General features: G+C 41.7%; 1 long non-coding RNA gene across 3 annotated transcripts in view; it reads left to right on the top strand.

Moving 5' to 3' along the window:
* Nucleotides 1-23,565, top strand: part of LOC119862657 — a 210,720-nt gene that overhangs the window by 150,332 nt on the left and 36,823 nt on the right. For all 3 annotated transcript variants that reach the window (XR_006274763.1, XR_005295315.1, XR_006274764.1), the window contains 2 exons: nucleotides 9,537-9,634; nucleotides 9,914-9,994. This is a non-coding gene — a long non-coding RNA (uncharacterized LOC119862657). The remainder of the gene's footprint in view (nucleotides 1-9,536; nucleotides 9,635-9,913; nucleotides 9,995-23,565) is intronic.

Here is a 23,565-nt window from a genome sequence, read left to right on the forward strand (position 1 = left end):
CTGCAATTCCCAATTGGTCCAGTAATTGGGTGTACTGGCCCTTTAAGAGAGATGAGGGAAGTCTCTAGAACCATTTTAACATGTTGCTGCAGTTTTCTTGTCCTACAACTCTGCCTTTACCATAAGAACAGCCACTTAGAAATAAAAGGAAGTGGTTTTGGGGAGGCAGTAGGGATGTTTGGAAGTACACAGCAGGACTCCTGCCTCTGCCCAAGAATGGAACCCCTAGAGGCAAAGTGAGCGGAAGCTTCCATCTGATCTCTGTTCAGAGGGAATGCTGGGTAGTGTATTCCCAGGACTTCTGGTACATGTATGCTAGTCTGGAGAGAGATTGTAGGAGGATATTGCAGACAATCTGTCCCAGGTACAGGGAAAACTCTGTTTGATGTTTCAACTTTGACCTCTGAGGATGGTTTGAATTCTCAGAAGAAGAAAAACCCTGCTGTGACTTCTGACAAATGTTGGCCTGCCCCAAGGTCCTTAGTTGCTATTGTGATACATATAAAGAATAACAATAATCCATCAGCATTTTAAGTTACTGCCAGTCCAAACCATTCAAATTGAGTCAGGCCAGACTGCTTTAAAAACCATGACACTTAAAATAATTCTACATGTTTTTGTTTTTTTTTTACGTTTGCCTCTGGATTTTCGACCATTAGGGTTCACATTTTCAAGCTTTTCTCTGCAATCAGGAGGACAAGTTTTTTAAAATGAAAACTGAGATTATGATGTAATTGCTTATTCCAGGAACTGGGTCTTTAGTGGACACATCAGATATCATGAATTGGCAATACTGTATTGCTCTCCTAAGGTATTGCTGAAAAAGGGCAGAGTTACGGTTGCATAGACAACCTTAACTCTGCATTTCCTGGTTTTCAGAAGTTTGAGTTTTGCTCAACACAACATACTGCTAGGGGATAACATACCACCAAGCAACCTTAACTCTTAATCAGCTGGTTTTTCCATCATTTCCCTGAGCGTCTACTTGGCTGTCTATATCAGCAGTATACCTGCCTGGGGATAGATTTTCCATTTCTCTCACTCTTTGATATCCAGGTTTCAGAAAGTTCTATTCAAGGTATACCCTACTGGGTGTGATCCAGTACCTTTGTGGGATCTTATCCTAGTTTTCTCCAGACTAATGTATTCCCGCGTTAAACCTATGTTGAGAACCTCACTATCTCTATTGTATATGAAGACTGCATTTCTGGTGTCAAGCACTTCTGCAAGGAGAGTCTCAAAACTTTAAGATCTCTTAGCTGATCTTCCTTTCATAAAGATAAGGTTTCCCTTAGGCTAGACCCTAAGTTCAGGTTAAAGGTGATGTCAGCTTTCCACCTTCATTCAAACTATTCAACTTCCGGTGTTTTTTCTAAACCCTCACTCATCCACAGCTGAAGAAGTGTTCCATACCGTAGATGTTTGTAGAGCTTTGGCATTTTACCTAAACTGCGCAGTCTTTCAAATCTTCTCTCAGACTCTTTGTAGCCTTACTGAGAGAATTAAGGGTCAACCAGTAACAGCTCAGCAAATTTCACATTGGATTTCTGACTGCATTAAGCTGTGCTATGATCTTGCTAAAGTCTCTCCTCCACCAACAATAACAGCTCACTCTACCAGAGCTCAATCAACTACATCAGCTTTTCTGAACAACATTCTGTCACTGGAGCACCCCCTAGGCTCTGGGTGGGGCCCCAGCACTCACCCAGGCTATGGCTCTGGGATGACTAGGTGGTTTTCCCGCTCCAACCCGGGTTGGCTGGCTTCAGCATTTTTGTTGCCCCAAGTGGCAAAAAAACCCAAACTTGCCGCTGAACGGGGAGGCGGAATCCTGCCCGCCGAACATGGAGGCGGAGTGATGGTGCAGCTGCTGAATTGCTGCTAGTGACTCAAGAAGAGCAATGTCCCTGCCGCCACCCAGGGTGGATTGCCGCCCCAGAGCCCGATATCCTGCTGCTCCTTTACATTTGCCGCCCCAGGCACCTTCTTGGTTTGCTGGTGCCTGGAGCCAGTCCTGACTAATAGGCTCAGCTCTCTGGCTGGTCCTCAGATAGTCAGCCTCTTCTGGGGCTGTCAGTGAACAGAAAGAAAGGGTAATTAACACAAATGGGTTGTCCCAAAGCTGGGTTAAGGCTCCCTTAACTTTCAGAGGGTGCTCATCAGGTTGTGGACCTATACTAAGTTCAAAAGTAATAGAGGGGAATAGTCCCTCTCAAGGTGAGTCGGGATCAGGCCCTTCCTTCCTTCATGGAGGGGCTATTGGGCAGTGGTCAGTAAGGAGCTCCTGCCTTTAGTCGGCCCTCTCTCCAGGAGGTGAGGACTGAAGGTCTGGTCTGCTCTCCTCCCTGGTCTGCCATTAACTGAGCTGCATTTCTCTCTCTCAAGCTCCTCACTCCAATTCTGACATCTCTCACAGGTGTGATGGGGTGGGGCTGCTGAGCCCGCACTAGCTCATTAAACCCGTGTTTCCCAGAGTGGTTCTTTGTGTACCAAAGCAGCAACATGGTCATCTGTACATATCTTTTCCAGACATTACACCATCCATGAATCCTCTAGAGACAATGCCACCTTTGGCAAGTTGATGTTACAGTCTCTGCTCAAGTGATCGGAAGTCCCACCGCTTGGAAGGGAACTGCTGATGAGTCACCTGCAATAGAATGTATATTTGCACAATCCCTTGAAGGAGAAAAATGCTTACCTATCTATTCTTTAACTGTTGTTCCTTGAGATATGTTGTGCACATATACATTCCACAACTCTCCCACCTTCCCTGCTGCTTTGGACCCTACGTATACATTGGTACGAAGAAATGCAGAGAGACGGTGGATATGCCCCTTCTATGCCCTTGACCCAACTCATGAGGAGAGCAGGGGCTTGTGTTGACTAGTGATGCTGCTGGCAAAAGTCTCCAACTATAGTGCACGGGCTGCACCAGCAGTAGAATGTATATGTACACAACACATTTTGAAGAACAACAGTTACTGTACAGATACACGACTCCTCCCACTCCCCCCCCCCCACCCTCATGAAGGTTAAGTTCTGTAAGGCTTAATTACATTCTGTAAGGGCCGGCCAGTCCTGAAATTGTTAAAACCTGACTTTTCAGAAAAAAATTGAGGCTCTTTGGAGAAGAAAATGACCTGTGATAGTTAAATACTTACTTTGATTGAACAAGTTTAAGTCACAATCAGAGATTCATCCATCTCAGAAATGTCAGTTCTCGCTATAGATGAATCCTAAAAGGCTTGCTGGCGAGTTCAGGTAAGCATGTAAAAGTTCAGATGATTATCCACACCTTTTTGGTTTGGAACTATAGCAGGAATAGGCTTTCACATACTGTTTTGGGGTATTCATTCTAAGACTTATCCCAGCCAAAAATCAGAGGAATAATTTTTAAAAAGTTTTTAGACCTTAAGCCTTTTTAGGCCTTAAGTAATGTTTCACTTCTTTCCAGTATGGAATTTGAATGAAGTTTTGGGACAGTTATGACTTATTTCAGACTGACAGGCCTATACTTAGCTAGATTTTTTTTTAAGCTTGTCTCATCATCATGCTAATGTAGAATTTACTCTTGATGCCAGAGGTTCCCAAACTGCAGTCTGCAGAGCATTTCCTGAAGATATATGGAGAGCTGGGAAGCCATGTGAGGAACTGCCACGGGTATCTGCTGGTACCCAGGAATCGGCTGCTACCACCATAGTTGTTGCCACTGAGGAACCTTCTGCAGCTATATAAGTTGCCACTGTTACCAGAAACTCTGAGATCTGTAACCATGGGATTCTCTGCTGCTGAAAGATCAGCCATCTAGGGAACCCCATTGCCTGCAACTTCTGCAGGACCCTAGCTGCTGCAGCTGCTTCTCTGAGACCTCCTACCACTGAGGGACCGGCTGCTGCAGCTGAAGGGAGGATAGGAAATATAAAAGTCCAAAACAGGGGCCTGTGAATGAGGGAAGGAGTAGTGGGAATTTGTGTGGAAGGAGGAGTAATGGTCAGTCTGAGACAGCTGAGGACGGGGTATCCTTGATTGTGAATGGGAAGGCAGGGACTGGAACCACCTGAGGTCTAGGGAGGAAGACAGGAACCAAGTGCCAGGAGACAGGAATTGAGGACTGGAGTGCAACTATGGTCCACCAACAGTCACCTCTCTTTGGTGGAGACACACACCTCTCTCACTCCCTGTTGACTTGGGTATTTCTAGGCTACCCAGTCTCTGCCTACCCAGTGCATTCCCCAGCAAGTCAAACTGCCTAAACAGACATGCTTTGCATTTCTCCTCAGGTTATAAACAGCGGAATTCCTCACTGTTATAAGTTACCACACAGTTTTTCCTAAGCAAGCACATTTATTCCTAAAGTGAAAGCATTACAGAGAAAACACATTAAAATAAGAGCCTACCTACATGCTGCTAATCTTGCCAGAGATCACTCCAACTCCAACCAGGGCTCTGGTAGGAATCAGTCCTTCAAACCCCACCAAAGGGTTTTTCTGTGGTTACAAGTTCAGAACCACCGTGGCTCAGAATAAGCAAACTCATGAACCTGAGAGTCAGTTCTTTATACAGAGTGGATCTCTAAGCTTGTCCTCCTATAACAGGTGATCTGCAAACATAGGTCTTCTCCTCAGGGTGAAGCTTCAAATGACTGAGTTCTTACATAACCAGAAGGGGTGCATTTGTCATACATTTTCCCCTAGAGGGTTTCTGGGAAACCCCTTTAACTTTGTCCCAAAAGTACTTTTGTGCCTGGCACACTGTTTTAAAAAAGTCCTTTGAAACTCCTAACACTTCTCAGGGTTTACACTGACCACATCTTCTCCCCCATAGAGAAGTTGCATACAATCCCAAATAATACATACACATTTGCATTTTTAGTACAATGAACTCCTAAGATATTTAAACTTGCAATGTGACAAACCCATACCATTTAGTCCACATGCAACATTCAGGATTTCAGCTGGAGAAGATTGATTGGATCCTGAAGTACTGAAAAAGGACAGACAAGCAGGTAGTAAGTTGCTTCTGGATGCACCACACCGTAAATAAACAAGTTTTATTCAGTTCATATAAAACTCATCAGCATGTCAATCATAGCAGAAGTGGAACTGATATGCATTGCTGAAATTAAGGATGAGTAAATGGTGGTGATAAAATTCTAGACTCATTCAATTATTAAGGCCTTCTTGTCAGCTGAACAGAAATCACATATCCAGGAGCAAACCTCTACCACACAAAGCAAAGCCATATGAAGGCATCAAATTTTTATTTGACCTGGTGCCTGAATAATTTTTTTTTAAAGAAATTATGGTGAATGAGATCTTATCCACTACCACCAGGTCCCACCAAATTGCTCCTGCTATATGAAAAAACAAAACAGTAGAACTTGAGGGTACATCAGTCCCATAAATCCAAATGAAGAGGGCAGGGTTGCAGCTCACTCCAATACCCATTAATATTACACTATAGGTTAGCAAGAAGCAATCACTCAGGGTGCTTTCTCCTGCAAGGCAGCAAGTGTTTTGCCTACAATACTCTCATTCACTCTTGAGATGGGACACAAAGGACAAATAAAGGACTCAAATTCAGATCCACTCTAAGGACTCTAAACCAGAAATTTTGCTTGTATTTTCTTGATCAGGCTCCCTATTGTTCTTACTAGTTAACTCAACTTGATACTCAGTTATTCAGCTGTGTATGTCCATAATGGCTAGTAGGGTGGTCTGGAAAACCACCATCCTGTTTTGTGGGGAAAAAAATGAAGCTTCTATATTTATTTTTTTCAACAGGACTAAACCAAGACCTTTCAACATTTTTGAGTGACTGTCAGGATAGTGAATAGTCCAGTGGTTTGGGCACACAACTGACATATAGAAGACTCAGGTTTAAGTTCCTGGTCTGGCTGAGTCAACTCAGGAATTTGAACCTGGGTTTGCCAAATCCTAGATGAGCACGTTGGCCACCAGGTTATCAAGTCAGTCAGTTTCTCCTGATGGAACTTTTCCACTTTGTATAATAATTCAATTTTCATGGGACCAGAGAGAGAGAGGCTAACTCTTTAGCCTGTTAGTTAGGGTCTCCCACATCCCCGAAAAGTGCTGCAACCACTAGGCTATTGGCTAATCAGGTAGGAGTGGCTGCATGCATGAACACACATCAGAAATTCCATCCTGGTTCTGAGGATTCCTTCTGACAATTCTCATTGAAACCAATACGTTTTCATGAAAAGGTTTGAGTTAGATTAATCAGCATTTTTAACAACAAAAAATTTCATTAAGAAATTTCCAATCAGCTCTACTGTTTTCCCTTTCTGTGGGTTCCCTCTTAATTCAACATGGCTATCTTAACCACTTCACCACAATATCCAAAGTAAATTCAACAGCACACTGATGATTCAGATTGCTCTTTTTGGCTGGTTCTGTGTGTGTTGCTGTTTTTCAGGCTCTATTACTAGTTAATGCCCATTGTTGATCAGCCAATTATGGCAAGCTGTCACATTTTTGATTAATCACATTATACCCTATCAATATATTTTGTGATGTTTGTGTTACACTTCTTCACATCTCCAATTCCTGCTATTGAAGAAAGTGATAATATCATGCAATTAAACTTTTGGTGTCCAGACTTCTGAATGTTATTTTTTGTAATAATAAACCATAAAACCTGGGTCATCTGGCAAATCTTTGGGTATTATCATTCTGACAAGTATTGATTTCCCCACACACTATTTCCTGTTGTTCTCCAGTTTAATGGCTGACTTGCCACAGTATGATTTCAACCTCTTTCTGGTTACTGAATCATGGATATGTCTGGGGATCTGAGCATTAATCTTTGCTGTTCCTCTCTGTCTGATGGGTGATATTCTGAAACCTAACTATTGGCTCTGAGACATTAATATATTTAAATGGCTCATGGAAAAATGACACAAATTCAGTTTTCAAGATTTAATCTTGGGGGGGCTTTCCAATGTATATTCAGGGAGAGCTGTCATTCTCACTTTTTCTGGAGGCCTAAGAGATTCTAAGATCATTAGCAATGTATTCTTTACAGTACAGATTTCAGAGTAGCAGCCATGTTAGTCTGTATTCGCAAAAAGAAAAGGAGTACTTGTGGCACCGTAGAGACTAACAAATTTATCTGAGCATAAGCTTTCGTGAGCTACAGCTTACTTAATTGGATGCAATTTGTTAGTCTCTAAGGTGCCACAAGTACTCCTTTTCTTTTTACAGTACAGAGAGTCTTTCCATGAATTATGCTGGTGTTAGCTCTGGTAGAATTTTATGAGCAGTATTCAGCTGAGGCCTTGAAAGCTCACACTGCTGAAGTTGTAAACAGTGATATGGGAACCAATTAAAAGGGAAATCTCCAACCCCAAATGCAAATCTTCACATTGATGTGTCAGATCTTACAGGCAAGATCCTCCTGAAGCTCATTTAAGTTATTTTTTTCTTCCTTCCTCATTCCATTGCACTATATACTATATGTATTTTTTTACTTCTACTTAATTTTTCTTAAAATGTTTTTAAATCACATGGCCATCCATATATATTGTATATTATTAGAAAAATGCATTTAGGCTCCCAAATGCTCTTTGAAAAATAGGTTACTCCTAGTCATGTTTAGTATTTTTTTTTTCTCTCCTCAGGATGGAATCTGCTTTCAGACTATTTTTCACAGAGGAAAGGGATTAGTGCCCCTTTATCAATATTGTCCATATCCCCACTCAGTATACTTTATTATCACTGCTAGAAGGTGCTTCTCAAAGACTGAGCTGCGAAGCTGTAAAAATCGAGCTTCTCAAAGCTGGGGAAAATTGAAATGTCGCTCTCTACAAGGAGTTTTAGGAGTGAGGCTAAGCATTTACCTCAAAACAGGCCATCCATTCTATGGCCTAGTTCAGAAACTTTCAAAATCAATTTTAAATCTTTTCTTTAGGGCTCTCATGACCCTTCAATATCATACTTTATTATTAAATTGCCATAGTCAGAGCAACATTTGGGGAAGAAATTGATTTGTTATTTGCAGTGACTACTATTCTTCCTCGCTCTGCTCCACCAAACACCAAACTGGATGCAGAACTTCCTATTTTCAACAGATGCAATAGGCCACTGTGGTGTTTGACAGACAATTCCTCATGTTCATAGAACTAGCAATGCTCTTCAACGCCAAATTAGATTTATATGGAATAGTAGGTCAGCTAGCGGCATTTTGTACCAGTCTGAGTGACCAGGTTAATTAGCAGCCAAAATATAAATAGTAGCATCTCCATGGATGCTGACATGCTTAATGCATCTGTGGCAAATCAAATTAAAAGAAATCCCATTATCTTGTTTGGGATTCTGCTTTCTACTGACCAAAATGTTTCAATGTCCAAACAGGCCAGTTATTGCAGAGATATTTCATTACTCTAATATACTGTCCTAAAACAGAATATAAAACTAAGGCGAGGGGGGAACCTAACCGTACAACAAGATCATTATTTACAATTAAACTAAATTAATTTGTTTTCTCTTTTCCCTATCAAGGTAGGTATCACTCAGCTGAGATTACACTGTCAGCACAGCACATGATATTTTTGCATTTTTAATGCAGCCCCCAAACATTTTTATTTAGCTCGCTGTTATCATAGTATTACTAATGAGCTGGTTGGAAGACAAATGTTTTTAACAATACTTATAACCTTGTCATGCTCTGGGGTTTGTTTTCTGATGTTTATGAATATTTCTCATAGGGACTGAGTATGGTAAACTGTCCATTAATCTCTAACTTTATAGTCTTCATATTATTCAAGACAGACAAAAGAAATCCATAATCATCGTGAGTTTTTAAACAAGATTATTTTATTATTAAGGGAATGAAAGACATGAATAAAAGCAGAAATGAGAAACACGTAAGTTTTTATATAAAATGATACTGTGGCTGGAATAAAAAGCAAAGAATAAAGGGAAAATGCACTGATCCCTTTGTACCTTTGGTAACTCTGGATCATTAAATTCAGCTTCATGGGCAAGACCTGACATTTAAGTTGCATATTTAACTACGCTTTGACACTGATACTTTCCAACAAGGGATAAGAGAATAATTTGATTTTCCATGCAAACTATCACTATTTTAAATATTTAAGATAATGTAATTTATTTTTTTCCAACATTTAGCCACATTATAACCAAAACATCCCTAAAGGGACAAACCCTCCAGCATTAAGTATTTTACCTAACTAAATTTTAATTAAGGAAACCTAAAAATAAATCCCATCTTTTCTGTGGCCTGTTTCCTCAGTCTGTTAAATCTTTGCCAATGAAAGTAAGTCTCAGATTCTTATGTAAAACAGCAAGCAGTGTAATTAAGTGTTCTAGGAAACCAATCGTGCACTTTCAGGTATCTTAAATATGTAGACTGCCAGCGATACATTCTTCGATAAAATTTTAATTGAGATAATTACATGTATTTTAGCATTTTTTCCTTCTGTTAAGTTTCAGATTTTAAATTGTGTTCTGTTTCCTTGTGCTGGCTCATCATCACTTTCACTTTTAATTTGACAGAAAGAGTGGTAATCATTTTAGAAGAGGAATACGTTTTTATCAGAAAGTAGCCCATTTCCACCTGTGTGGCATGATGCTGTGTACAAAGCACTACATAGGTAAGTTCTGTACATATTAATGACTTCCTTTGATTGGAGGTGTGACCAAGGATCACACGTTTCCTTCTTAGGAGTGAAAATTCAGTTTAAAAAACTGTTCTGTTATGACTCTGTTGTTTCAGTCCCAATGTGGACCGATGAAACATTGCATATATATCATAATATTTCTCCTGCCATCTTGTGTTATTTTATTTATGTACTTTAAGTGATTGTAGTGCTCTTGAAAATACCAGATTGATAGCACCGGAGACTGATTTTCTCTATTTATCCACAATATAGGTATAGTGCAAGCTTTCCCATACCTCTCTGCTCATGTATTCATAACCAGAACAAGGAGGACCATCTGTAAAGGATGAGAAGGTACAATAGTCAACACCGTTTATTAAGTGCTACTATGTAGCAGTCTCAGATGCACCATTTATGCACTAGATTTTCTAGAGAATGGTGTGTGACATACAATGACATGATTTCTGATAGCGGTAAGTGTTCACTTTTAATGTTGACTGCTCTTTTTCAGTCTCCATGCCCATTTAGCCCATGGCATCCACTCATAGAATTTAGGGACCCAATTAAGAAAGTGTGGGGAAAATAAGTAATACAAACAAGATTTATAATGCATCAAGCTGTTTAACATTGTTTACATTAGAAAATGTGTTTCATGAAGTATCAATAATAATAATTGAATATTATTTCTTTTGTTTGTTTACTCAGATATCTACAATACTTCCCCCCGCCCCTCCCCCCACAGTTTTAAAGACCGGACATAAATTGTTTGTGGGTGGGTATCTCAATCCCTGCATATCTGAATTATGTAAGAGTTAATTATATCCCACTTCACTGCAGCTATGGTTAGATTCATAGGGCCTCTCTGTGTATAATGCTGCACTTTACTAATGTGTGTCACTGTAGAGACAAGACAGGCCTGAAATTATTAATAACAATTATAGTGACTTACAGTCTTTAAAACAATCAGAGCTAGATGAAATTCATTATAAATAAAATTCATTATGAATTTAGCCCTTTTTGGAATCGCAAATATTTCATTAAAATTTATTTTTTTTAGTGCACGTGTTATTTTTCAATATTTGCTGGGTAGTCTGGACAAATAACATTTTAGCCTATATGTTTTTAGGAGTTAATTTTGACTATTTGTTATTCATTATTCATCTTGTTTCACATAGCATTATTTCTGCTCCGTTTTGAATGTCTGGAACTTTCAGATAGCAAAGACTGAATAATGCCTTTCCAATAAAAATATTTAGATGAATAAACATTTGTAAAACTTTCAAGATTTGTGAAAATTTTCACAGGTACCTCACAGATGTCCAAATACATTTGTGCAACAAATAATGTGACCCCATAAATTACAATGAACTCAACTTGGTATTTTTCAAATAGTCGTTAAGCCATTTTTTTGCTTGCTAATTTCTTTAAAAATATTCACTACAAATTAGCGCTAGTCAGAAATATTTCCTCAATATTTCCCCTCAGATGTTATCAATTTTTGTTCAAAATTGAAAAATTCTGTGTAGCTGGTTCAATTTAGATGAAATTCCTCCAAGCAGTCTTTGAAACATGCCTGCCAAGAGTTCCAGGTTCCAGGGCAGCCCTCCAAGTGGATGGTCGCCATACTGGGAACTCCAGGGTTTTCCCTTTTGTGGAGAGTTTCAAAATTTTTGGTTTTCATTCGAAATCAGGACAAAAACCAAATTTCAAAATATCAGTCATCTATTCCAAATAGATTCATAGATGTTAAAGACAGAAGGGCCCATTAGATCATTTGGTCTGACCTTCCGTATAATAAAGGCCATAGCATTTAATTCAGTTATTCCTGGATTAAGTTGAGCCCAATAATTTGCATTTGACTGGAAGATATCTTTTAGAAAGGCATCTAGTCTTGATTTGAAGACTTCAAGAAATGGAGAATCTGCCACTTTCCTTGGTAGTTTTGTTCCAATGGTTAATCAGCCTCAATGTTAAATAATTGTGCCTTATTTCTAAGTTGAGTCTTCCTTCAACTTCCAGATGTTGGTTCTTGCTATGCATTTCTCTGCTACATTCATAATCCCTATGTTACCTGGTATTATTGTTGAAAATCATGAAAATAGTGATGGTGATATTTTCTTTCATCAAAAGTTGCTTTAATATATTTGGCAATTTGAATGTCTGCCTCCTAACTGTCTCAAGGTCACTTTGATTACACTGAATAGGGCCCCAACAACTTGGGGTATGATGTCTAGAAAATGGTTTCTATCTTTGGTGAGAAATCAAAACTCATGTTTTGCTTCTTTCTTAGAAATTCAAAATAAATACATATTTCATTCCTCAGTGCAGTCTAACCTATTTTTTTTGCATTAAGTAAACAGATGTTTTACCAGTTACTGTTAAGTGCTCAGCAAAGTTTAAATATTTGTGTCCAATGGAGGGGAAAGCTGAAAATCAACTGGTAAATTCCTCTTCAAGGGGGAGGTTTTCATAGCCTGAATTTTCCTGTGTCATCAGTAACATCCAGATTCCCAGCAGGGAGAGCTTGATAGAAAAAGTTGTCTAGCTGTCTCGGGATTTGTTTTGTGAATGAGAATGAGACAGACAACACTATCAGCTGAATGGGAGTCAGGGGATATGGATTCTTTCCCAAGCTCTATCACTAAGCTGCTGAGTCACATTGGGCAAGTTTGATTAATTTTCCATGCCTAACATTCCCTAATGATTGAAGGGAAGACTTTCAGAAGCACCCAAGGGAGTTTATAGCATAATTCTCCTTGGAAGTCAATGGAGCTTGTGCTCCTAAATCTCATAATTGTTTTAGAAAATTTCTCCAAGAATCAGTTCCTTACCAAATGCAGCATAGTTTAAAGTACAGTTCCTTTCTGAAAGTGACTATAAAGAAAAGCAGCATGAAGTTCCTGCTTTATTTTCTCTTTATTCCATATCACCTGTGTAAATTTTCCAAGTAAACTGATGGGGGAATTTTTTTAACTGCCATTCTGGAAAACTCACCCAAAGCTCAGAAAATCAGATCAGGATCTTTCCTGCCCAAACATATTACCTCTAACAAAGTTTAAATTAGTTCTTCAGTGACATCTGTGTAACCCTACTGCTGTTGTAAGGTTGACACAGATGTAATTTATTGGAACTTAGCAGGCAATTCTCCTGGTGATGCAAATGGTGGCATTTGGTGTGGCCTCAATCTACAGCACTTAAAACGAATAGAACTTTAGTATCTCTAACAGAAGGGGGAAAAAATCTTACAAAAAAAAGATACAAACCTTATCACAGAGTTAGCAAGAGTATAAATATGGATTTTGAAGAAAGGTACAAGCAGATTGAGAGATTCCAGTATTTACATATATCCCCCAAGTGGAGTGCAGTTGAGAGTTCTAGTAGTATCTCTGTCCAGCGTTTCCCTGAGAACTTTCTCAAGCTATTTTACCCTTCTTGAGTCCTTGGACATCTATATACCTCCTTAGCATATGTATACTTTCTCTCTGTTCCTTGATCAAATTCCAGTGACTCATTTGACAGATCCACCCCCATTGGGCCAGTAATTGAGTAGCAGAGCATTGGAAAGTGTTGTGCTCTGAATGCTAGGGGTGCAAATTGAGATATCTTCCAATCTGTTGCAGGGGTTGTGTATACTCCTTCCAGCTGTATCATATTCCAGTGCAGTAGCAGCAAAGAGTCTTTCTTGGTCCTAGGAAATTAGTCCTAGCTATGCAGGGCAAGGCCCCCTTGCAGGGAAGCTCATCCCATGGTATGATTTTTAAATCTCTTCCTGAACTGCTAGGCCATACAGACTCAAGAATACCCAAGAAGATGTAGAATGCATCTCTCACTTGGAAGTTCTAACAAGAGTAAAAGGCAGTAATCACTTTATATTATTTTTTTTTCTTTTGTTGTTGCTTAAGTCACTTCATGTGTCTCTGAATAAGCACAGGGAGGGGCTTTGCTGAGTTAGGGGGCTGCCATTTTTACATTACCACCTTTCAGAGCACAACTATGCTTTAATTCATCAGCTTGCTCCTATGCATGAGTTCAGTCAAGAGCAGGAATGAGCCCATTACTTGTCAGTTGCTTGGAGATCTTCAGATAACAAGCAAGATATAAAGGGAACTTGTAACATAATAAGGCTTCTGGACAAAGTACTGTTTGGAAAACTATGCCAAGCAATAAAAATCACTATTATTTTTCAATTTCTTTTATTGTAACAACTGTCTTTCAAAGAGGCAGTTTTTACAAGTGTGTTTTACTGGCACAATATGGAAAATCAGGCAGGCAAAAGAGCAGGTACCTGTGGAGATAATAATCATGATCAAAATAGACTGTATTTGAAACTCAGACAGTTGCTGTTATTCAGCATATCTATGGTCAGACAGTCTAAATTCACCACATGTACTTTTTCTTTGAGAGGATCTCTTTCATTCTAAACACTTCACTGAAATTATCAGACATTCTGTGATGTGGTCTGAAATATGTAATCTTACTCCTGTAGCCATGCTTCTATGACACGTTCACTTGGAAACTTAAATTACCATGGACTGGATCATGACATCTGTAGCTCTTGCTGTATTAGGGGATAGGATATATACAGAGGCCTTGAACAAGCAGCAATGGCTAGAGGTGTTTTGCCTGTAAAAGGCAGCAGTGTTTTGCCTGTAAAAGGACCACTAGCAGGGAAGGAACTGTGCACTATCTTTCCCTTTGCAAACATGCTAGGAGGAGCCAAAATACAGCCCAAGTATATTTACTCCATACAGACCAGTTCTGTGTTCTTTGTGAAGTTAAATACCATTGTCTTCATTGTGTGTTTTTAATCATGCAAGGAATGTAGGTGTTGTGTCTTTTGCTATATACATAACAGAGTGTGAGGGACAGAACACTGGCACAGTGGGGTCAAAATAATCATGTTTTCTGTATACACATAGAACTCTCAAGGTCTAGCTGCCTATATATACTGCTGCTCTGGGAGGGTTTTCCTAGATTCTAAGTATAGAACATGGTGAGTACTACTAGGGAACTCCAACTATTTAAAGGGATACTTCTCTATTCCTATACACTATATTAAGTAAGAGTCCTTTAGTGATTTTGAAAATGCTGTATTTTGACAAAGTGGTAAGGTAATTTTCTTTTCTGGACCAACTTCTAAATAAATAAATAAAAGATATTACCTCACCCACCTTATCTTTCTAATATTCTGGAATCAAGAGGGCAACAACACCACTGCATATTTTGACAAGTGATTGCTAGAATTTTTTAATCTGTTACATCTGTCTTTTTTAGCTGAAACAGTGTGTCTGAATGTTTAGCTTGTATTGTTAACAGGAAAAGAAATATTTCGCTCCCATTTTTCAGACTGTTTTAGTCTCCTAAAATGTAATATTTCCCCAATATAACTTCATGTAGGTTTCATTTAGTTTAACTTTTAAAAACAATCCTTCCATTAAAGGTTATAGTCAGAAGTTGTTTCTTTTGTGAAAAAGATAAAGAATGCAGATTTCACAGGCCTGTGCAGTGAAGACCACCAGGAAGCTGCCAAAGAAAAATGGATTCATCCATACAGAAGAACATGGTTTTCTTGCAGTAAAATTAATTAAGTTGCCCAAACTCAGAACTTCCCAATGCTAATCACTCCAAGCTCGACTCGTTCATGAGGGTAAAATGCTCTGCTGAAGTATCTTGTTTGAATTCAATGGAGTTACGCTGGACTATACAGAGTAAAGTTTGGAGTAAAGTGGAGATAAGGGTGACAGACTCTTTCCCCTGACAGATTTACAATTTTTATTAAAGGAAATGTTTAAAAAAATATATGTAATACATCGGTTGGGAAAACAGTGTCTGTACATCTGGTTATAGTGCTTAGATTATCCACAAATACAAATTTCAGAGTAGCAGCCGTGTTAGTCTGTATTCGCAAAAAGAAAAGGAGTACTTGTGGCACCTTAGAGACTAACAAATTTATTAGAGCATAAGCTTTCGTGAAGTGAGCTGTAGCTCACGAAAGCTTATGCTCTAATAAATTTGTTAGTCTCTAAGGTGCCACAAGTACTCCTTTTCTTTTCACAAATACAAAGTTTGTTTTTAAAGTCGTATGGTACATAGAGTACATAATCAGGAATAACCCAAATTGAGGTGAATAGATTTAACAATACAGTTTAGATATTAGAATCCGAATACTTGGGTACATCCCTCGTGAAAAGTTGTACAGAGATTTGGTTGTAGGAAGCAAAATATATCAATGAGTGGAGATTGTCCCCCACTAATTGAGAATTAGGTTGGTTGTCCGTTTAGACAATCCTTGAGGAAAGTATTTGTTACTTTCCTGACTGCACTTTTCATTGCGCAGTCAGGAAAGTAACAAATATATCTACACTATCAAACTGTGTGTGTGTAGTGTCTGAGGGACACAGGAGTTATTTCTGCAAGGTGTTGAGCTCCCTCAACTCTCATCTAGTTCAATCAGAGTTGAGGGTGCTCAGACCTGATCTGCATCTCACAGAAGACAGCAAGTACTTGGATTTTGTCCTCCCATCCCCATTTCACCATTTGTACTACAAACATATTTCCTGCAGGAGAAAGGATTAGTTAATTGGATTATGTGTGAAGCTTTAATTGCTCAGATAAATTGCCTATGGTATATTATTTTGGTATCTTGTGAATCAGCATGCAGAAAAATGCTAAGTTCCCTTGGTATATATCCAAATGGGCCAAAATCTGATTTTTGGTTACACCATCTTAAATCTGGAATACATCCATTGACTTTCACGATTATTCTGGATTTTTACCAGTGCACATAACAGCAGAATTTGGCCCAGTAAACCCTTTCTTATTGTACAACTTCTCTGCAACTGTGCAATCCATTTTGCATATGGAGCACATTCGTATTCTATGGCATTCTAGTCACGATATGTAACAGGACCCCAAAGACAGATTATGCAGTCACAACGATGAAAATTGATTACTAAGCACTCAATGAGTCATCTGCCTCAGGAAGTAACTACTTCAATCTATTATTGTCAAAGTCCTGATGGGTCAACCAGGACGTGAAAAGGAATTTGCATTAAATAGATTTGAGTGTTTTTTTCTAGAAATAACATCACTCAATCAAAGGAAACATTCAGACAGAGCTAGACAGGACTGACTGAATTTGATTTGGAAAGGCAGAGCAGCAAGGGATGAGCAGGCTGATTCAGATAAAAATATAAATGGGATTTAGAGCACCATAAATCTAATTTTACAGAATAACAAGTTAGAGGTGGTGGTAAGAATTTCTGCAATGCAGATGGGGATGCACAAGCAAAGAATATTTTATTTGGTTATAGATGTGTATATACAAACGGCACATGCTATAGTAGGATTATACAGGTAGTGTATTTATATATGTATTCACCATTTAAAAAAAAAGGGTTGTCATTCGGTAATAAAGGATAAACTCAATTTCCAACATTGGGTGATACCATAAATCACAAGAGCAAAGATCTTGTGCTTTGTAACAAGATGCTGAAAATGGAGTTATTCTGGATTATGTAGTTGCATTGAATATTTATTTATGTTTTATAGTTTGAGGTTAGCGTGTTTCTGTTTTGAAGGCTTTTACCTTCCGAAGTCAGGATTTCAGAATATGCAGCCCACCACTTCATAAAATTCAAAAAGTGAAATATTTTCTCTTGATTTACAATACTCTGATATCAGAATCAGGCTTTCAGAATGGACAGAAAATGGGGCATTGGAATTCTGTTGGTTTTTTTTTTACAGCATTCTGTATCCTGAATAGTGTCTGTCTCCTCCTCCCCAATCCCAATATAAACTAGGTCTTGTAATCACTGTAGTCATCTTCAAATTGTTTAAAATGTATGCGTTGCCAGATGTCCCGTTTTTGACTGGAATATCTGGTCGAAAAGGGACCCTGGTGGCCCCAGTCAGCACTGCTGACCGGGCTGTTAAAAGTTCGGTTGGCAGGGATGGTAGGCCCCCTACCTGGCTTCTCGCAACTCTTCGGAAGCTGTGACCTGTCCCTTAATTTCTAGGTGGAGGTGCGGGCAGCGGGGCTCCGTGTGCTGCCCCTGCCCTGAGCACCGGCTCTGCAGCTCCCATTGGCTGGGAGCTGCGGGGGCGCTGCTTGCTGGCAGAGGCAGCATGCAGAGCCACCTGACTGCACCTCTGCCTAGGAGCCAAGGGACATGTTGCAGCTTCCGGGGACTCCCCCACGGTAAGCACCACCTGCACTGCTCACCCCCTAGAATCAATTATCAGGGTTGGAAGGGACCCCAGAAGGTCATCTAGTCCAACCCCCTGCTCAAAGCAGGACCAAGTCCCAGTTAAATCATCCTAGCCAGGGCTTTGTCAAGCCTGACCTTAAAAACCTCTAAGGAAGGAGATTCTACCACCTCCCTAGGTAACGCATTCCAGTGTTTCACCACCCTCTTAGTGAAAAAGTTTTTCCTAATATCCAATCTAAACCTCCCCCATTGCAACTTGAGACCATTACTCCTCGTTCTGTCATCTGCTACCATTGAGAACAGTCTAGAGCCATCCTCTTTGAAACCCCCTTTCAGGTAGTTGAAAGCAGCTATCAAATCCCCCCTCATTCTTCTCTTCTGCAGACTAAACAATCCCAGCTCCCTCAGCCTCTCCTCATAAGTCATGTGCTCTAGACCCCTAATCATTTTTGTTGCCCTTCGCTGTACTCTTTCCAATTTATCCACATCCTTCTTGTAGTGTGGGGCCCAAAACTGGACACAGTACTCCAGATGAGGCCTCACCAGTGTCGAATAGAGGGGAACGATCACGTCCCTCGATCTGCTCGCTATGCCCCTACTTATACATCCCAAAATGCCATTGGCCTTCTTGGCAACAAGGGCACACTGCTGACTCATATCCAGCTTCTCGTCCACTGTCACCCCTAGGTCCTTTTCCGCAGAACTGCTGCCGAGCCATTCGGTCCCTAGTCTGTAGCGGTGCATTGGATTCTTCCATCCTAAGTGCAGGACCCTGCACTTATCCTTATTGAACCTCATTAGATTTCTTTTGGCCCAATCTTCCAATTTGTCTAGGTCCTTCTGTATCCTATCCCTCCCCTCCAGCGTATCTACCACTCCTCCCAGTTTAGTATCATCCGCAAATTTGCTGAGAGTGCAATCCACACCATCCTCCAGATCATTTATGAAGATATTGAACAAAACGGGCCCCAGGACCGACCCCTGGGGCACTCCACTTGACACCGGCTGCCAACTAGACATGGAGCCATTGATCACTACCCGTTGAGCCCGACAATCTAGCCAGCTTTCTACCCACCTTATAGTGCATTCATCCAGCCCATACTTCCTTAACTTGCTGACAAGAATGCTGTGGGAGACCGTGTCAAAAGCTTTGCTAAAGTCAAGAAACAATACATCCACTGCTTTCCCTTCATCCACAGAACCAGTAATCTCACTTAAAAGGCGATTAGATTAGTCAGGCATGACCTTCCCTTGGTGAATCCATGCTGACTGTTCCTGATCACTTCCTCTCCTCTAAGTGCTTCAGGATTGATTCTTTGAGGACCTGCTCCATGATTTTTCCAGGGACTGAGGTGAGGCTGACCGGCCTGTAGTTCCCAGGATCCTCCTTCTTCCCTTTTTTAAAGATGGGCACTACATTAGCCTTTTTCCAGTCATCCGGGACTTCCCCCGTTCGCCACGAGTTTTCAAAGATAATGGCCAAGGGCTCTGCAATCACAGCCGCCAATTCCCTCAGCACTCTCGGATGCAATTCGTCCGGCCCCATGGACTTGTGCACGTCCAGCTTTTCTAAATAGTCCCTAACCACCTCTATCTCTACAGAGGGCTGGCCATCTCTTCCCCATTTTGTGATGCCCAGCACAGCAGTCTGGGAGCTGACCTTGTTAGTGAAAACAGAGGCAAAAAAAGCATTGAGTACATTAGCTTTTTCCACATCCTCTGTCACTAGCTTGCCTCCCTCATTCAGTAAGGGGCCCACACTTTCCTTGGCTTTCTTCTTGTTGCCAACATACCTGAAGAAACCCTTCTTGTTACTCTTGACATCTCTTGCTAGCTGCAGCTCCAGGTGCGATTTGGCCCTCCTGATATCTTTCCTACATGCCCGAGCAATATTTTTATACTCTTCCCTGGTCATATGTCCAACCTTCCACTTCTTGTAAGCTTCTTTTTTATGTTTAAGATCCGCTAGGATTTCACCATTAAGCCAAGCTGGTCGCCTGCCATATTTACTATTCTTTCGACTCATCGGGATGGTTTGTCCCTGTAACCTCAACAGGGATTCCTTGAAATACAGCCAGCTCTCCTGGACTCCCTTCCCTTTCATTAGTCCCCCAGGGGATCCTGGCCATCTGTTCCCTGAGGGAGTCAAAGTCTGCTTTCCTGAAGTCCAGGGTCCGTATCCTGCTGCTTACCTTTCTTCCCTGCGTCAGGATCCTGAACTCAACCAACTCATGGTCACTGCCTCCCAGATTCCCATCCACTTTTGCTTCCCCCACTAATTCTACCCGGTTTGTGAGCAGCAGGTCAAGAAAAGCGCTCCCCCTAGTTGGCTCCCCTAGCACTTGCACCAGGAAATTGTCCCCTACGCTTTCCAAAAACTTCCTGGATTGTCTATGCACCGCTGTATTGCTCTCCCAGCAGATATCAGGAAAATTAAAGTCACCCATGAGAATCAGGGCATGCGATCTAGTAGCTTCCGTGAGTTGCCGGAAGAAAGCCTCATCCACCTCATCCCCCTGGTCCGGTGGTCTATAGCAGACTCCCACCATGACATCACTCTTGTTGCACACACTTCTAAACTTAATCCAGAGACACTCAGGTTTTTCCACAGTTTCGTACCGGAGCTCTGAGCAGTCATACTGCTCCCTTACATACAGTGCTACTCCCCCACCTTTTCTGCCCTGCCTGTCCTTCCTGAACAGTTTATAACCATCCATGACTGTACTCCAGTCATGTGAGTTATCCCACCAAGTCTCTGTTATTCCAATCACGTCATAATTCCTTGACATCACCAGGACCTCCAGTTCTCCCTGCTTGTTTCCAAGGCTTTGTGCATTTGTATATAAGCACTTGAGATAACCTGTTGATCGCCCCTCATTCCCAGTATGAGGCAGGAGCCCTCCCCTCACAGACATTCCTGCCTGTGCTTCCTCCCGGTATCCCGCTTTCCCACTTACCTCAGGGCTTTGGTCTCCTTCCCCCGGTGAACCTAGTTTAAAGCCCTCCTCACTAGGTTAGCCAGCCTGCTGGCAAAGATGTTCTTCCCTCTCTTCGTAAGATGGAGCCCGTCTCTGCCCAGCACTCCTCCTTCATGGAACACCATCCCATGGTCAAAGAATCCAAAGCCTTCTCTCCGACACCACCTGCGTAGCCATTCGTTGACCTCCACGATTCGACGGTCCCTACCCAGGCCTTTTCCTTCCACGGGGAGGATGGACGAGAACACCACTTGCGCCTCCAACTCCTTTATCCTTCTTCCCAGAGCCACGTAGTCCGCAGTGATCCGCTCAAGGTCATTCTTGGCAGTATCATTGGTGCCCACGTGGAGAAGCAGGAAGGGGTAGCGATCCGAGGGCTTGATGAGTCTCGGCAGTCTCTCCGTCACGTCACGAATCTTAGCCCCTGGCAAGCAGCAGACTTCTCGGTTTTCCCGGTCAGGGCGGCAGATAGATGACTCAGTCCCCCGGAGGAGAGAGTCCCCGACCACCACCACCCGCCTTCTCCTCTTGGGAGTGGTGGTCGTGGAACCCCCAACCTCAGGACATCGCATCTCATGCCTCCCAACCAGCGGAGTCTCCTTCTGCTTTCTCCCCCCAGACCTATCATCTGGTCCACTCTCCGCAATGGTACCTGTGGAGAGAACATGAAAGCGGTTAGTTACCTGTGTCTGTGTTACTGGAACCCGGACATTCCGCTTACCTCTTCTGGAGGTCACATGTTGCCAAGCTTCTTCACTGGCCTCTTGGCTCCTCTGTGCAACCTGCTCTATATCTTTAGAGCTTTGTGCCCCTAGAAGGCTATCCTGAGTTTGGTCCAGAAAATCCTCAGTCTCTTGTATACAACGCAGGGTCGTTACCTGTTGCTCCAGACCTTCAATCTTCTCTTCCAATATGGAGACCAGCTTGCACTTTGTACAGACAAAGTCGCTTCTGTCCTGTGGAAGAAAGACAAACATGGCACATCCAGTGCAGGTCACAACAGCTGAACCCCCCCCTTCCATATCACCTACCTACTATGAGCTTCCTCCCATACTCCAACCCCCACCACAGCCCTGACCTCCCTCCCACACCCAAACTTCCTCCCAGAGTCCACAACCTGTACTCCCTGCCCCAACCCTGGAGCCCGCACCCCAACCCCCTGCCTCAGTTCAGAGCTGCCTCCCACTCTCTGAATCCCTTGACTACACCTCTAGCCTAGAGCCCCCTCCTTCACTCCTAACACCTCATATCTGGCCCACCCCAGAGCCTGCACCTCAACCTCCTGCCCTAGCCTGGAGCCCCCTCCTGCACCCAAACTCCCTCCCCGAGCCTGCACCCTGCACCCGAACCCCCTGCCTCAGCCCAGAGCCACTTCCCACACTCTGAACCTCTTGTCTCCACACCCTAGCCCAGAGCCCACTCCTACACCCCAGGCCCCTCAGCCCTGGCTCACCCCAGAGACCTTGCCCTAGCCTGATGAAAATGAGCAAGTGAATGAGGATGGGAGAAAGCGAGCAACAGAGGGCGGCTGGATGGAGTGAGTGGAAGGGGGGCTAGGGGAAGGGGTGGGGAAGGGTGTTCACTTTTGTGCGATTAGAAAATTGGCAATCCTGTGTATGACAGACCATTATTTATGGAGGAGTTCCTAAAAGTTTTAGGGCAGATCCTCAACTGATGTAAATTGTCACACTTCCATTGACTTCAACAGAATTATGACAATTTACATCAGTTGAGGATGTGCCCCTAAACTTTATATTCTTTAATCCAATTCTGCAACTCCCATTCAGTCTGAATAGTATTTATGAGAGTAGGCCCAAGAGAGCTCCGTGTGAGTAGTCCCATAAAGCTCTATTGTGTGTTGTACAAAGGCATAGTTGGAGGCATTCCCTGCCCTGAAGAGCTTGCAAACTAAAGGAGAGATTTTCAAATCTCAGGGATTTAGGAACTCAACCCCAATTGAAAGGATTTGGGCTCCTAAATTGCTTGCACACTTTTGAAAATCTTCTGTATAGATGAGACAGGCAAAAGATGGGTAAAAGGAATTTTTATTCCCATTACTGGCAGGGCTGAAGCACACAGACTCAAGCCCTGATTCAGCACAGTACTTAAGCATATGCCTAATTTTGACTTTAATCAGCATTTTGGGTGGATAAGGAATGCAGGTTCGGGCTCCTTGTAAGAAACAGAATTAGCATTAACAGGGTCCAAACTGTAAAATGCTTGAATTTTACCAGTGGGCAAAGAGGTGTCAGGGCAGACAGTAATCTGCATCTGACATAAACTCTCAAATGGAATATAGACATTTATCAGTTCCTATAAATAACAGAGCTGAGAGGCTTCAAGTGCCTTGAACATACATAGAACTTTAAATTACATCCCTGTTCTCAAAAAAAGTCCAATGAAGCTTCTTAATCCAAGGGGTAACATGATCAAAATGGGTTTCAGAGCAGATAAATCAAGTCACCAAATTCCAAACAGCCTGCCAAATGGGTGAAAGTAAAACAACCACGAGTGCAGTGATACAAATCAGGAAGCATCCTTCCCTACCCTGGCACCTTGAAAGTGAAGTATATTAGAACTCTGGGCTCTGTATTCACTGATACATTTCAGCTGCTTTTTGCTTCTCCAGTTAAAATATGTGAAATCTAATTGGATTCCCCATTACATTTCCTAAATACAAGAATCCTGAACAAAGCCATCTAAAAGACTGGAGAAATGGACCATCTTTTCCCCAATC

Source organism: Dermochelys coriacea, chromosome 10, assembly GCF_009764565.3.
Source record: "Dermochelys coriacea isolate rDerCor1 chromosome 10, rDerCor1.pri.v4, whole genome shotgun sequence".
NCBI classification, from domain to species: domain Eukaryota; kingdom Metazoa; phylum Chordata; order Testudines; family Dermochelyidae; genus Dermochelys; species Dermochelys coriacea.